The following is a 16,459-nucleotide window of genomic DNA, read 5'->3' as shown; positions in this document are numbered from 1 at the left end:
CTGCCTCAGCCTCCCAAGTAGCTGAGATTACAGGCATGCACCACCACGCCGGGCTAATTTTGTATTTTTAGTACAGATGGGGTTTCTCCATGTTGGTCAGGCTGGTCTTCAACTCACGACCTCAGGTGACCCACCTGCTTCAGCCTCCCAAAGTGCTGGGATTACAGGCCACTGCACATGGCAAAATAATCCTATTGTTGCCAGAAGATGATTGGGAACTATGTGTTGGGAGATAATTTTCCATAGATTCTGTGCATCTACGAACAGACGTATTTAGAGATTATGTTGAGAACTATCTCTTCAAAGATGACTACAGAGCAAACAGCCTTGGAAGATAGAGATAGTGGCTCCTTCTGAGGAAAAGTTCAGAATTGTTTGTTGTCCAAGATAATAAAGATCAAGTCTTCCTCTGACGCAAAGTTCAAGCAGATTTGCTAGCACCTCCCTCTAAAATACTGGGATTTCCAAAGTTCCAGCTTCCTCAGCTGTAATGCAAACTCACTGTATATACAACATTCCCTTGATCCTGCCTCTGTATCACCTCCATGGGATTTCGGGGGTAAGGAGAACCTAGACACACATAATGCTCAAATTGCTTGCTATGTTGTGAATAATAAAGTCCTTTTATGTTGGGCAAATAGTATAAAAGTTAGATAGAAGGAATAAGTTCAAGAGATCTATTGTATGACATGGCAACTATAGTTTATAACAATATATTGTATTCTTAAAAATTGCTAAAAAATTAAATTTTAAGTGTTAGTGTCAAAATTAAGTATATCAGGCAATATATATGGTAATTACCATGATTTAGCCATTCAACAATGTATACATATTTTAAAACAACATGTTCTACATAATAAATATATATGTTTTGTCTTTAAAATTAATTAAAAATTAATTTTAACAATGAAAAATACAAAGTGTCTAAGTAACAACATGTGAATAGAACAGTACCTCACATTCACATGTCCATATTAATGTTGAATGTAACTGGCCTAAATGCTCTATTTAAAACATACAGAATAGCAAAATGGATTAGAAAACACAAACCAAATATCTGCTGTCTTCAAGAGATTCACCTCACACACAAGGATTCATATAAACTCAAGGTAAAGAAGTAGATAATGATATTACACACAAATGGAAACCCAAAATATGAAGGAATAGCTATTCTTCTATCAAAAGAAAATCTAGAGGAAATGAATAGATTCCTGGAAACATACAACCCTCCTAGACTAAACCATGAGGAAATAGAAGCCTTGAACAGGCCAGCAAAGATTGGCTAAAGCATTACACCTAAAGCAGCAAGATTGAATTAGTAATTTAAAAATTACCAAGAAGGGCCGGGCGCGGTGGCTCACGCTTGTAATCCCAGCACTTTGGGAGGCCGAGGCGGGCGGATCACGAGGTCAGGAGATCGAGACCACAGTGAAACCCCGTCTCTACTAAAAACACAAAAAATTAGCCAGGCGTGGTGGCGGGCGCCTGTAGTCCCAGCTACTCGGGAGGCTGAGGCGGGAGAATGGCGTGAACCCGGGAGGCGGAGCTTGCAGTGAACCGTGATTGCGCCACTGCACTCCAGCCCGGGCGACAGAGCGAGACTCCGTCTCAAAAAAAAAAAAAAAAAACGCCTGATGAATTAGTTCTTATTCTTTAGGCCACAAGGTGTATTTGGCTTCCAGAATGCCTACAAGAAACTCTTACATTTATGGTTAACTGATTTTTGACAAGCATGCCAAGGTAATCCAATGGGAGAAAGATTAGTTTTTCAGTAAAGGATGATGGGACAACTGGATGCCTACATGCAAAAGAAGAAAGTTTGGCCCCTTAGTCACCCCATACACAAAAATCAGCTCGAAATGTATCACGTCCATAGTTTTACCCTCTTATTACATCATGATCACGCAGCAGCTGTTAATCAACTCTCTCTGGGAGGTGCTGTCCCAGTACTGTGAGATCCAGAGTGGCAGATCAGAACCCACAGAGCCAAAGGACTCCAAAGTGCAGGAATTTTCAGTTTACCCTGGCAGCCTAGTACTCCAATAAGGCTAAAAACTTCCACAGAATTCAAGGATGTCAGGAGAAAAAAAAATGTTTCAAAGCTAGCAAGACAGGATCTAAGGCAGGACTTAGTTGTGTGATCTTAATTAGCTACTTTTGTAAAGTATGAAACATTTTAAATAAAATGTTTGATAAAACTTCTAATATACTTTGATGACTTTAAAATCCCCTTCTGAGAAGTCACATTTTACCCTTCCAGCTGATCTGCAGTGTGTGAGGAATCTAGTAATATTACTGTTTACATATTTATATTTATTTATATTTAGATATTTAAAGGTACAAAGACTTTAACCAACCTTATGATTATTTTATGTCATAAAATAAATAAATCCTTTCTTGTACCTAGTCTACAGCTGTTAGCCTCTCCATCTTCTCATAAAATAGCTTCTACCAAAGATACATGCTCAAAATTTATCTTTAGTAGAGGCTATTTTGTAAGAAGTACCCTTTATATGAATTTGAAATAACGCCACATGTACTAACGAACAATTCAACTAAGAAGTTACTTTATCGGGTTGTTTTGATAATTCCAATGTCTAGGTTAATAAATTAGTATGCCAAAGAAGTGGAATTAAGGTCATGCATCTACAAAAGTGAAAATCTACTACTGCAAGAAAGCATAGCAGGGGACATCTAAAATAATTGCTTAATCAGGTGTTATCCTATTAGTATTCTTTCAATTACACGGCTTGCTTAGCTTTATTGTTAAACTTACAAAATATTTATGTTTTCCTTGCATTCTACAAACTAATTATAATCTTTTGGTTCATTCATGGGTGTAAATATTTAAAAAAATCAATGACTTCCTTATAATTTTCTTATTAACATTTTATTATATTCTTAAATAAGGCTGTTACACTTAATAGAGATTTGGAATTCATAGACCGGGCAAAAATGGATTCTAGAATTTGAGATTACTAGACAATTTTAGTTTAATTGAGATATCTGAGGACCAACATGGTAAGAACTGGCCTTCATGGCATAGCTAGAGGGCATGCCATGGAAGTTGTAAAAGTTGTTTTAAAGATGATCTCACTCTATGGACCTGAAATGTGAAAAGAACAAAGTTATTGAGGTATTTGGCATACCTGTGGAAATGTACTTTCACAGGTGGTTCTTCTGTTGATTTAAGGCCTTCCCAACTTTCAGATAATGGAGAGTGAGTGTATTTTCCAAACAATGAATCAAAAGGTTAAGTTGTGTTGGTCAATGGGGCCTAGCAGAAGAAATGTCTGATTAATAGTCCATTTTGATAAAACAAATTAACTTAATAGTAGCTGTATATTTGACTTTGCTTATTTCTTTGAAAATATTATTAGTACATCATTAAGATCAAGCCTCCTTTGAGGAGAGGGACCAATGAAAAGCTGGGGTATTTTCTTTTTATTTTAAAATAATTTTAGATTTTTAGGAGACTTACACAGATAATGGCACAGGCATAACCCCTCATCTTACTTCCTCTAATTCTAGCATCTTACACAACCATGTTCATTTATCTATCTGCCAATTTTGTTTTTATGAGCATGTTAGTGGAGAATTTAGGGCTCCTAGAATAATCATCTATTCTTTCATTCTATGTCAATTTATTCAATGATTTGGTATTCCCCTTAAGTAGATTAAATTAAGAAGTAACCCAAAGAGGTAGTGCCTGGCACTGTTACTGATGCTGGGGATACTGCAGTAAACAAAATAGACAAACTCCCTCCACCCATGGAGATCATCCCTTAGAGTGGTAGACAATCAACAGATAAAATAAATAAGACACTATAATGGATTTTGCTGAGTAGTATTGACAAAAGTAAAGCAGGGAAGAAAGAGAAGTTGCAATTTTAAATACTGTGGTCAGGAAAAGCCTCACTGATGTTACATTTGAGCAAAGATATGACAGGGTTTTATATATGAATTATAGAAATATCCTGAGGAGTGCATTCAAGGAAGAATGAACAGAATGAAAAATGAAGACCTCAGACAAGATCATGAGTAGAGAACTCAAGTAACAGAGAAGAGGGCAGTAATCACTGGAAAAAAATAACAATGGCATGCCAGGCAGGCTCCTGCGTTTTGTCTTCTGTGCCTACTATTCCCTCTGCCTGGAACACACTTCCTCCTGATGTACATTTGGCACAGTTTTAATCTTTCCCAAATCTATGCTCAAATCTCTTCTTCTCAGTGAGGCGTATTTTAAACACCCAATTTAGTATCACAGCCTGCCTTCTCCTTTGTCCACCATTAGCACGTACCATCCTGCACCCCTCTTACCCTGATCTACTTATACTTGTCTTCACAGAATTTACAGAGTATAAATTGTATGCTTTAAATTATATTTATAGTTTACTATGTTTCATTCTTGCTTGAATGCAAGCTTTTGAAGGCAGGCATCACTCTTGATTTTTCCTGTGATATATCCTAAGCCTCTAAAAAGAGTGCCCACCCACCTGAAAATATTTGATTAACCAATCAATAAAAAAATGGGGAGGAAATAAATATTTGTTGAAAAAATAAATGAATGGATGAAGGGCTTTAAGCAGGTGAATGGTGTAATGACTGATATGTATTGTGCAGAATAACCTATAAGGGGATAATTGCAGAAGCAGGGAGACAAGCTATGAATGGAAGGAAAAGATACTGGTGGCTTGACCAAGATAGGACCTGCAGAAATAGTAATGGAATGCTCAGCATCTGGATATACATACTTGTTGATAGACTGGATATAATATATAATGGAAAGAAAAATCAAATGTCAAAGATTTTTATTGAAATGGCTAGATAGTATTTCATTTTACTGAGATGGGGGTTGGAAGAGATACATGGTGGGAGGTGGACTCAGTAACTTTATACTAAATTTCATCAAGAAGATGAGGTTAGACAGAGTAGAGAAGTGTAAGCATTAAGGTCTGGACACTCCAGTGTCTGGAATTGAGGAGATTAAGGAGAGAACAAAAAAGCCTGAGGAAAAATAACCATTAAGGTAAGAGGAAAATTAGTAGTGAATGAAGTCCTGGAAATTAACAGTGGTAGTGATAAATTGTGTCACTTGTTACTGACAGGTCATGTGATGTGAATTATTTAATGAATGTTTAATGTGAACAAAGTAATATGGAGGTTATCTGTGAGCTTGACAAGGCATGAAACCACCCCCAACCCTCCCACCCACGTAATTTCTCTTTTTCTGGAATAAAATTGCCACTGATGTTGGCTTCACAAATATTTATTTTCCTCTACTATGAAATGGAATTTTATTTATCATCTTAAAATTTTATTCATTTGAGCTTTGGCTAGTGAACTTCCAGACTGTGGCTACGGGTTACTAACTTTTGATTTGAAACAACAACACAATGACATAGGCACCATGAATCAGAAAAGTCTGTTTTTTAACCTATTTCTGCAGCACCAGAGCTGTGTAACATTTATCAGGACCTCGCTAGGTTTTGGTATCTTTTTACACAAAGTAAGGAGAATGGATTAAATTATTTAGAATCAATCACTCCTTCTAAACCTGAAAGGAGATCCCTGGACATCAAGTGCCCTGTGGCTCAAGTACTGATGTGAGAATTGTGCAGAAAGGACCAGAGAATCTGAAAAGAGCACAGGAAACTGCATCAGATAAATTTTGCCTCGTTTCCTTAGGCTGCCTCAGGAAGTTTACAACTCAGTGTCAGTATCAGATCTTAATTTCACAGTGAGAGCCTACACATTTCATTATAGTGCATATTGTCACTACTAAAATCTCATCAAGATCTGCAGTGACCTAACTGAAGTATAGAATGATGTGCAATGTTAATAAAATGACAATGACACTCAAATGTCATTTAAAGCAATAGCAAGTTTTAAAGTGTCTAAAATTTTATGCTACTGTGTATGATGGTTCACTCATTTTTTTCAATAAATGCTTATTATCTCAATAAAGTCAACTTAAATTATTTGAGGGAATAGAGCTTTACCATAATATAGGTAACATGATCATTTTACTCCTCTATATTACCTTGCTAGAAATGATTAAATCAATTAAGTTAATATTTTATGTTTATATATAGTTTGGTTTTATTGAAAACATTGATTTGAAATCAAAATATCCTCCCAAATTTTTATTAGCTTTACACCTATTAAAAGGGGGGCATATAAGGGCATTTAATCTAAAAAAAAGGAAAAGTGACACAAAAAATTTTAAACCCCATAAACCTAATAATCCACTAAATATTTTGTGATTTCTTCTGACTTTTGTGATCTCATTCTAACATTAAATGCATGACCTAAAATGTGCTTATACCTGAAAAAGAAAAAAAAATTGCTCATTCAAGCGTATAGCCCTTAGTGTAATACTTCTATCCACAGAAGCTTCAAATATTTATTGATTGATACGTGGCACTACATTGTTCAATCCTCAGGTCACAAAATTCTGGGCATTTCAATTAATTTCTCCTGTTCAGACACATTTTAATTGATGATTTCAGAAACTAACAGTAGCATAGGAGCCTGTAGGGAAGAGCCTGTCATTGCAAATAACAATAGATGTGGTCACCTAGTACTCTTCAGTCAGAATGATTGGAACTTTATCTTGATTCATAAAGGTTGTAAGTGAAAATGAAAAATCAATATAAAAGGTATTATTTAAAGTTACCTTTTTAGAAAAAAAAATCATATATTTTAACCTGTCATGTGTGAATGAGTATTATGTTGACTGCAAATTAAGTTTTTATTACGTCCCAATTGACAGAAACTTTGACTGTGTTCATGAAAATTGCTTCGATTTCCCTAACATCATGGCAATGATGATATAAATATCTTATAATGCTACACTGCACCATAGCCTATTATAGAATGTCCACTACTAAGAGACAGCAGGAAATAAGATTCTCTTCCTATGCCATTCCAGCTGTATAAACTTAACAATTCACCAAACTTTCAACTTCTTATTTTCACCTATAAAATGATCATTATTAGTTTATTAAATAAATATTAAGTTTGTGATTACTGCATGCCAGCTATTATTCTGGACTATGAAACTATTGTAAAGTGAGAGTTGTAAACAGGACAGATGAGGTGCCTGATCACACAGAAGTTCATTTTACGGTAGTCAAAAGACAATAAAAATACTAAGAAAGTATCAGCTACTGATAAGTCATATGGGAAAAGAAAAAAAAAAACTTCAGATGCAGTGTTAATTAAAGCACTATTTGAGGGCATCCAAACGAAGAGAGGGCTTATAGAAAGAACATCACCAAGGAGGCAGCAGTTTTAAAAAAGTCCTGAATGGGAAAGAATTAGTTATAATTGGATAACATAAAGATGGATGCTTAGAAGTGAAAGATGGTAGAAGATGGACAAAGAAAGCAGAGCATGTAGGTGATTGAAGAAAAGTGAACAAAGTTTCAATCTTATTCTATAGCAGTTAAAAGCCATCAGAATTTTATTAATTAATAGACTTTAGAGCAGTATTCAATTTACAGAAAAATCTAACAGAAAGTACAGAGCATTCCCATAAAATTCTTCATCTTCTCACCTGCCACACACACAGTCTGCCCTATTATTAACATCTGTGGCATATTTGTTACAACTAATGGGAAAATATTGTTACATAATTACTAATTAAATTCCATAGTTTACAGTAGGGTTCACTCTTTGTTTTGTACATTCTGTGGGTTTTGACAAATGTATAATGCCACATATCCACCACTGCAGCACCATGAAAATACTTATTCCCTTTGTCCTACCTATTCAGCATTTTTTCATACATTGATTAATCAGACATTAATGTAGCCTTTTCAAACTGGCTTCTTTCTCTTAGCAATACGCTTTGAAGCTTCCTCCATATCTTTCATGGCATGTAGCTCATTTCTTTTTGTTGCATAATATTTCCTTGTCTGGATGTGCCATGGATTCTTTATCCATTTACCTGTTAAAGGACATTTTGGTTGCTTCCAAGCTTTGGCAATTATAAATAAAGCTGCTATATCCATTAGTGTACAGGTTTATGTGTGGACATAAATTCTCAGCTAATTTGACTGAAGAATAAGGAGTAAAGTCGCTGGATTGTTTGTTAAGACTATGTTTAGTTTCGTAAGAAACTACCAAATTGTTTTCCAAAGTAGCTGTACCATTTTGCATTCCTATCAGCAACAAATGAGAGTTCCTGTTGCTCTGTATGCTTTCCTTCACTGGCTGTTGTCAGCGTTTTGCATTTCAGCTATTCTAATAGATGTGTAGTCGTATCTCATTGTGGTTTTAGTTTGCAGTTCTCTGGTGATATATGATGTCGAGTATATTTTCATATGATCATAGGCCAACTATATATGTTTGGGGGGAAGATGTCTGTTCAGATATCGTGTTTATTTTATAATTCAGTTGTTGGTTTTCTTATTGCTCAGTTTTAAGAGTTCTTTCTATATTTTGGACACTATTCTTCATCAGATATATGCTTTGCAAGAATTTTACCTAAGCTGGTGGTTTGTCTTTTTCCTTCTTTTAAAAGTGTCTTTGCAGAAGAGGTATTTTATTTTAATAGGGTCCAACATATCAAAATTTTATTTCATGGATCACGTTTTGGGTGCTATGCCTAAATATTTATCACCAAACTCAAGGTCATTTAGATATTTTCCTATATTTTCTTCAAGGAATTCTACAGTTTTACATTTTACATATAAGTCTATGGTCCATTTTGATTTGACTTTTCGTGAAAAGTGTAAAGTCTGTGTCAAGATCTTTCAAAATTTTTTTGCATGTGGATGTCCAGTTGTCCCAGAACTATTTTTTGAAAAGACAATCCTTTCCCCCATTGAATTGCCTTTGCTTCTTTGTAAAAGATCAGTTGAATGTTGGGAACCTATTAAAAAGGGCAATTGATTACCGAATTCTTATTTTTCAAATGTTACTGCACTATATAGAGAATGGATTGTTATAGCAATGGAGAGAAGGTAGATTAGGAGAGATTCTGGAGAATAAGTCAAAAGAACTTGCTGGTATTTTGGGATGTGAGAAAGAGAGAAAGCAAGAAATCAAGACATAATAAGGCTTTAGCAGTCTGAAAATATTCAATTGAGACAGACGACAACTTAAAGTTACATTTAACTCAAGGCTCTGTGACTTTAATATTACTGTGAAATTTATGAGTTGTAAAAATCTTAAAGGGCTTGTTTATTAATATTTTTACTTTTATTTTTCTATTAAACAATTGTGTATTTTTAAATTTTACTTTATTTTAAATTTTATGTACTTTTAATTACTATGAAGTTGGTTATTCTACCAACATACCATGACCTAGGACGGTTAGGAGACATGAAAAAATACTTTGAGAAGATGTATCCTCAAGATATCAGCATGTTAAATACCTAATTTCAGACTGACAGGAGCAAGAATGATGGGTAATATTTGCTTTTGACATTACGTTTAATAATTTCTTATGATGAAGATCACAATATGTTGGTTTCTTTTGAACTATTCTGGCAATTTTTCAAACAAAATTTGATACTCTATATAGAGTCTTGTCACTGTTGATTAGTATGTTTAAAATAATTGAAGAATAAAGAGACATTATATTTTAACAGTAAGCTCTGCACAAAGTGAAACTTGGGAAGAGATTTATCACATTAATAATAATCTAGTACAAAATATAGTCCACTTATATAATTAGGCAGAACCACAAAGGAGAAAATAATAGTTACTGCAACCCTAAAATGAAATATCCATTCTCTAGGGAGGTAAGTTCTAATAATCAGAAAAGATTTCTAAAAATATTGCTTTTAATTTTCCTTTTACTTTGGATTCTCTAAAGCCATCATATTTATAAGTGTCTTGGTCACATTCACTTTGCTACTATTCACCTAGATTACAACACAAGTTTCTATAGGAGATTATGAGAATAACAGTACCTGAATTGTTGTATGGCTTTCCCATATTCTTCTCCTTAAACTTTTTATGTGAGTCCAGATTTCTTTTTGCCAATACTTGTCATGAAGCAATCAAAAGATATGTGTTTGCCATATTGTGCAGACATGAAACTTACTAAATTCTACCAACATATTTCACCTGTTGTAATACCTCTGATCTCTTAGTAGGTTTATAAATAATAGCATGTCTGCACCCAAAAAGGCTGAGGAAGGAAATGTGTACATTGTGCAAGTCGTGTCTTCATAAAACAAAAGCTATTAAAATGTTATGCTGTTACTATTCTTATTTACTTATTTGTAGTTATGAAAAGCAGAAATAAGCACCACCATAAAAGTACCCCCAGAAAGTTTGTGTTCTGAATGTTATATGCTGGAGAATAATTTAAAAGTCACATAGTTTCAGCTACTAATCTGATGCATGAGTCCCTTCTAACACATTTAGTTCTGTGGCTCTCAAATCTGGATCCAATTAGGATAATCCCATGAATTATTTAAAATTACAGAAACATAGTTTCTATTCAGAAAAAAATGAATAAAAATATTTTGCGAGATGGCCTGTTTACCAACATATTCTAAAAGCTCCCCCTTTCAGAATAATGTGCCACAAGAGTTATGAAACACTGCCCTTACTTGTGAGCACAAGTTACAGCCATTTCTACATGCATTGTCTAATATTATGTCAATATGACTAATTAGAGAGCTTTGAAATCTCCAAGGATCAATAAAAATTTTCCTGGACTTCTTAAATGGTGGTCTGAGGAGCTCAGTAAATGCTCTCCCTGGGAAAACCACCATTTGTTTGATAAAAATTATTACACACACACACATATGCATCTACTGTATTAGTCTGTTCTCATACTGCTATAAAGACATACCTAAGACTGGGTAATTTATAGAGAAAAGAGGTTTAATTGACTTACAGTTCTGCAGGCTGTACAGGAGGCACAGCTGGGGAGGTCTCAGGAAATGTACAATCACGGCAGAAGATGAAATGGAAGCAGGTAAAGCTTCCTGTAGTGGAGCAGGAGAGTGAGAGAGCAAAGGGGGATGTGTCACACATTTTTAAACAACCAGATCTTATGAGAACTCATTCACTATCACAAGAACACCCCCATGATCCAATCACCTCAGACCAGGTCCCTTCTCCAACATTGGGAATTACAATTCAGCATGAGATTTGGATCCAGATACAAAGGCAAACCATATCATTCCACCCCTGGCCACTCCCAAATCTCACCTCCTTCACATATTGCAAAACATAATCATGCCTTCCCAACAGTCTCCCAAAGTCTTAACTCATTCCAGAATTAACTCAAAAGTCCAAGTCCAATGAGCCTGTAAAATAAAAAAAAATCAAATTAGTTCCATTCAAGATACAATGCGGGTATAGGTATTGGGTAAATGTTCCCATTCCAAATGGGAGAAATTGGCCAAACCAAAGGGGCTACAGGCCTCATACAAGTCTGAAACCCAGCAGGGCAGTCATTGAATCTTGTTTTTGTTTTTGAGACAGAGTCTCACTCTGTCACCCAGTCTGCAGTGCAATGACACAATCTTGGCTCACTGCAACCTCTGTGTCCCAGATTCAAATGATTCTTCTGCCTCAGCCTCCCGAGTAGCTGGGATTACAGGCATGCACCACTATGCCAGGCTAATTTTTATATTTTTAGTAGAGATGGGGTTCTGCCATGTTGTCCAGGCTGGTCTCTAACTCTTGACCTCAGGTGATTGGCCCGCTTGGCCTCCCAAAGTGCTGGGATTACAGTCATGAGCCACCACGCCCAGCCCATTATATCTTAAAGCTCCACAATAATCTTCTATGACTCCATGTCTCACATCCAGCCCACACTGATGCAAGGGCTGGGGGGCTCCCAAGGCCTTGGGCAGCTCCACCGCTGTGGCTCTGCAGGGTACAGCTCCTGCAGCTGTTTCACAGGCTGGCATTGAGTGTCTGTAGGTTTTCCAGGCAAAGGGTGCAAGGTGTTGTGTGGATCTACCGTTCTGGGATCTGGAGGATGGTGGCCCTCTTCTCACAGCTGCAGTAGGCAGTGCTGCAGTGGGGATTCTGCATGGGGGTTCCAACCCTAACTTTCCCCACTGCACTGACCTAGAATAGGTTCTCCATGAGGGCACCGCCCCTGTCTAGACATCCAGGCATTTCCATACATCCTCTGAAATCTAGGTGGAGGTTCCAAAACCTCAAGTCTTGCCTTCTGTGCACCTGCAAACCCAACACCACATGGAAGCCCCCAAGTTTCAGGGCTTGTACCCTCTGAAGCTGTGGCCTGAGCTGTACTTTGGCCCCTTTTTAGCTATGGCTGGAGCTTGAGTGGCTGGGATGCAGGGTGCCATGTCCCGAGGCTGCACAGAGCAGCAACACCCTGGGCCTGGCCCACAACACCATTTTTTTCCTCCTAGGCCTTCAGGAATGTGCTGGAAGGGGCTGCTATGAAGTGCCCTGGATACATTTTCCCCATTGTCTTGGCTTTTAACATTCAGCTCTTCTTTACTTATGCCAATTTCTGCAGCCTTGAATTCCTCCCCAGAACATGGGTTTTTCTTTTCTACCACGTGGTCAGGCCGCAAACTTTCCAAACTTTTATGCTCTGCTTCCCTTTTAAATGTAAGTTCTAGTTTCAGGTCATTTCTTTGTTTATGCAAATGAGTTAGGCCGGGCCACATCTTGAATGCTTTGCTGCTTAGAAATTTTTTCTACCAGATACCTTGAATAATCTCTCTCACATTCAAAGTTCCATAGATCTCTAGAGCAGGGGCACAACATTCCAGTCTCTTTGCTAAACTATACCAAGAACGATCTTTACTTCAGTTCCCAATAAGTTCCTCATCTCCCTGTGGGACCACCTTATTCTAGAGCTCACTGCCCATATCATTTTCAGCATTTTTTGTCACAACCCTTCAACAAGTCTCTAGGAAGTTCCAAACGTTCACTCTTCTTTCTGTCTTTTTCTGAGCTTTCCAACCTGTTCCAACCTCTGCCCATTATCAAGTTCCTTAGTTGCTTCCACGTTTGAGGTATCTTTATAGCAATGCCTCATTTCTCTGGTACCAATTTTCTGTATTAGTTCATTCTCACACTGCTATAAAAACATACTTGAGACTGGGTAAATTTGGAGGAAAGAGGTTTAATTGACTCACAGTTCCACAGACTATACAGGAGGCATGGCTGAGCAGGCCTCAGGAAACTTACAATCATGGCAGAAGGTGAAGGAGAAGCTGGCATAATCTTCACGTGGCACAGCAAGAGAGAGAAGGAGTGAAGGGAGAAGTGCTACACATTTTTAAACAAGGTTTATGTTATGTTTTTGTACTCTTGAAATATTTTAATATTCCTATATAATTTGAAAACACATTTACTATAATTAATAAATTTAGGAGAAATATTTAAATTTAGAAGAAATATACTTTTAAAATGGCTTAATAAGAAACAGAGAAATAATAATCTTATAACTATTAAATGAATTAAGTAGTGAAAATTTTACCCAAGAGAAAGCCCTAAACAAATTGGATTTTTGAGATGAGTTTAACAGAATATTCAAATTATAATTAATTATAAACATGCAGAAAGTTTTTAGAGTATAAAATGGAGAGAAAACTCTCAGGCAAATACAAACAACAGGAGAAAGGAAAATATTGGCCAATTTCAAACTTTGAGATGTAACGAATGTAGATAGAAAAATCACAGACAAAGTGTTAGTAATCCAAATCCATTGATACATAAAAATAATAATGTATCATATTCACGTTTGTTTTTTCCTTCTAGAAATTTTTGTCCTAACATTAGAAAATTAATAAAAGTAATTCAACATTTGTGCAGAATAAAGAAGGAAAATTATGTCTCTAAATACGAAAAAGCAGTTAAAAATAATATTTATTTAAAAATTCAATGTAAAAGCAGAAAAGTTGGGTTGCTTAGCATGATAACTAAATCCCCAACACTATGATAAGCATCGTAATTGAAATTACAAATTATTGAACTATTTCTCTCTATATTTGGATGCAAGACAAAATGCTGTATCTGTTTTCAAATTATTGCCTCTCAACCCCAAAAGCACACCTCAACATCTGCTTTTGGATGGGTTATGACTTGGCCCCTTAAAATACATTCCTCTTTTACTAGGTGTATCTCTATTACCTTTTGCCAATAAAATTCACCAGAAGGAGATAGGAAAGAGGAATAGAAGAAAAATATTTATTTCTGATTTGATCAACAAACATTAATGGAGAACTTACTATGTTCTTGGTCACTCTCTTCTGCTGTTCTATTTGTTTATGTTCACATCAATCCCATACAATCTTGACTAACAGTTACATTGTCTTGAAATAAAATAGTGTAAATGTGCTTTGTTCTTTTTTGAAGAAGATAACTTTTACTATTCTGGATTCTTTGAATTTCCATATAAATTTTAGAATCAACTTCTTAATTTATATATGTTTAAAGCTGTTGGAATTTTAATAAGAATTTCTATAAATTTATTAATTAGTTGGGGAAACTAACATCTTAACAACGTTAAAATTTCCAATACATAAACATGGTCAACTCTTTTCATATAAATCTTTAATTTTTCTTGATAGTGTTTTATTACTATTTTCACTGTAGAAGTCTTTTTTTTTTTTTTGAGATGAAGTCTCGCTCTGTCGCCCAGGCTGGAGTGCGGTGGCGCAATCATGGCTCACTGCAAGCTCCGCCTCCCGGGTTCACGCCATTCTCCTGCCTCAGCCCCCTGAGTAGCTGGGACTACAGCTGCCTGCCACCGCGCCCAGCTAATTTTTTGTATTTTTAGTAGAGACGGGGTTTCACCATGTTAGCCAGGAGGGTCTCCATCTCCTGACCTGGTGATCCACCCGCCTCGGCCTCCCAAAGTGCTGGGATTACAGGCTTGAGCCACCGTGCCCGGCCCCTCACTGTAGAAGTCTTATATGTATTTAGTTATTCCTATTTATGTAATATTTTTTGATCATGTAAACAATTTTATTACATATTCTAGTTATTTGTACTACTAAATAAAAATGCAATTGATTTCTGTGTATTGACTTTACAGCCTACATTCTTACTAATATCCTTTACTATAATTCTAGCAGTGGGTTGGTGTTTTGAGGGATTTTTTGTAATTTTTATTTCAATAGCTTTATGGATACAAGCAATTTTTGGTTGCATGGATAACTACTAAAATGGTAAAGTTTGGCTTTTAGTGTACCAGTTACCCAAATAGTGTATACAGTGTACCTAATAGTCTATTTTTTATCCCTGACCCCTTCCCACCCTCTGCCCTTCTGAGTCTACAGTGACCATTATACCACTCTATATCTCTTTGTGTACCCATAGCTTAGTTACCCTTTACAAGTGAGAACATACAGTATTTGATTTTCCATTCGTGAGTTTTTAAAATTTTTAAGCTTTTGATGCAAACCATCTTCTGTATTAAACACATTTTTAATTCTTCCATTCTAATCTCTCTTTTTACTCTTGCCTTACTGCACTACTGATACCTTTCACAACAATATTTAATAGAAATTGATATGCAATAGAAGTCACAAAGTTAAGCATCTCTGCCTTTTCTTAATCATAAAGGGAACACACTCAATACTCTATTACTTGTTTGTTTGTTTGTTCATTCGTTTATCTTTAAAGATGCAGTTTGTCAGATTGCTGAAATTTCTCTCAACTCCTGCTTTGCCTTCCTAAAATGTTTATGACGGATAGAGTTTAATTTTACCAGATGATTTTTGTTTCTTCTTTGAGATGATCAATTGTTTTTTCCTCGTTTATCTTTTAATGTGAAAAAAATTGCACTGACTGAGTTTTTAATGTTAAAGCAATCTTGATTTCTTGGGTTAAACTCCAGTGGTCATCGTATATTTTTATTAATTTGTTTTGCTGGATTGTACTTGCCAGTACTTTGCCAAGGATTTTATTTTTTGAGGCTGTATTTCTGAGGGAAATTGGTTTAATTTTTTTGTCTTACAATGTTTTAGTCAGGCTTTAGTATCAGATATATTTTGACTTGGGAAAATTATTGGGAAGTGCCTCTTACCTGCCATCACAACCTTGAGGGCTACATATTTCACACTTAATTAGAATAACATGGAGATACAAAGCTTGACTGCAGAACACTGTGAGACTTGAGGAAACAATGTGATATATTAGAAATGTAAGAGTACAGATTTTATAATCAGATAATTCTACTAATAGTCATAGTTACATCCACTACCAACCAGCTCTCTGATCTTGGGCAATAATCCTGAGAGCAATCCCCAAATATTTCCTGCATTCAAGTATCCGTCACAGTCTGCTTTCTAGGAGCCATAATCTGTACCATGAAATGCACCTAAGGTGTTTCATTACGGCCTCTAGAAGTTGGAAGAGGAGTTCAGTGGTTTTCATCGTTCTATGTGAAGGAACACAAAAGTTACTAAATGAACAACAGTCAGAGGCACTTCCAAGTCAAGGAGACAACCAGCCCAGGAAAGAGGTTGTGGAAACAGACAGAACAAGA

Source organism: Symphalangus syndactylus, chromosome Y, assembly GCF_028878055.3.
Source record: "Symphalangus syndactylus isolate Jambi chromosome Y, NHGRI_mSymSyn1-v2.1_pri, whole genome shotgun sequence".
In the NCBI taxonomy this organism is placed as follows: Eukaryota; Metazoa; Chordata; class Mammalia; order Primates; family Hylobatidae; genus Symphalangus; species Symphalangus syndactylus.
The sequence above is the reverse complement of the archived record's forward strand: the minus strand, read 5'-3'. Positions refer to the sequence as shown.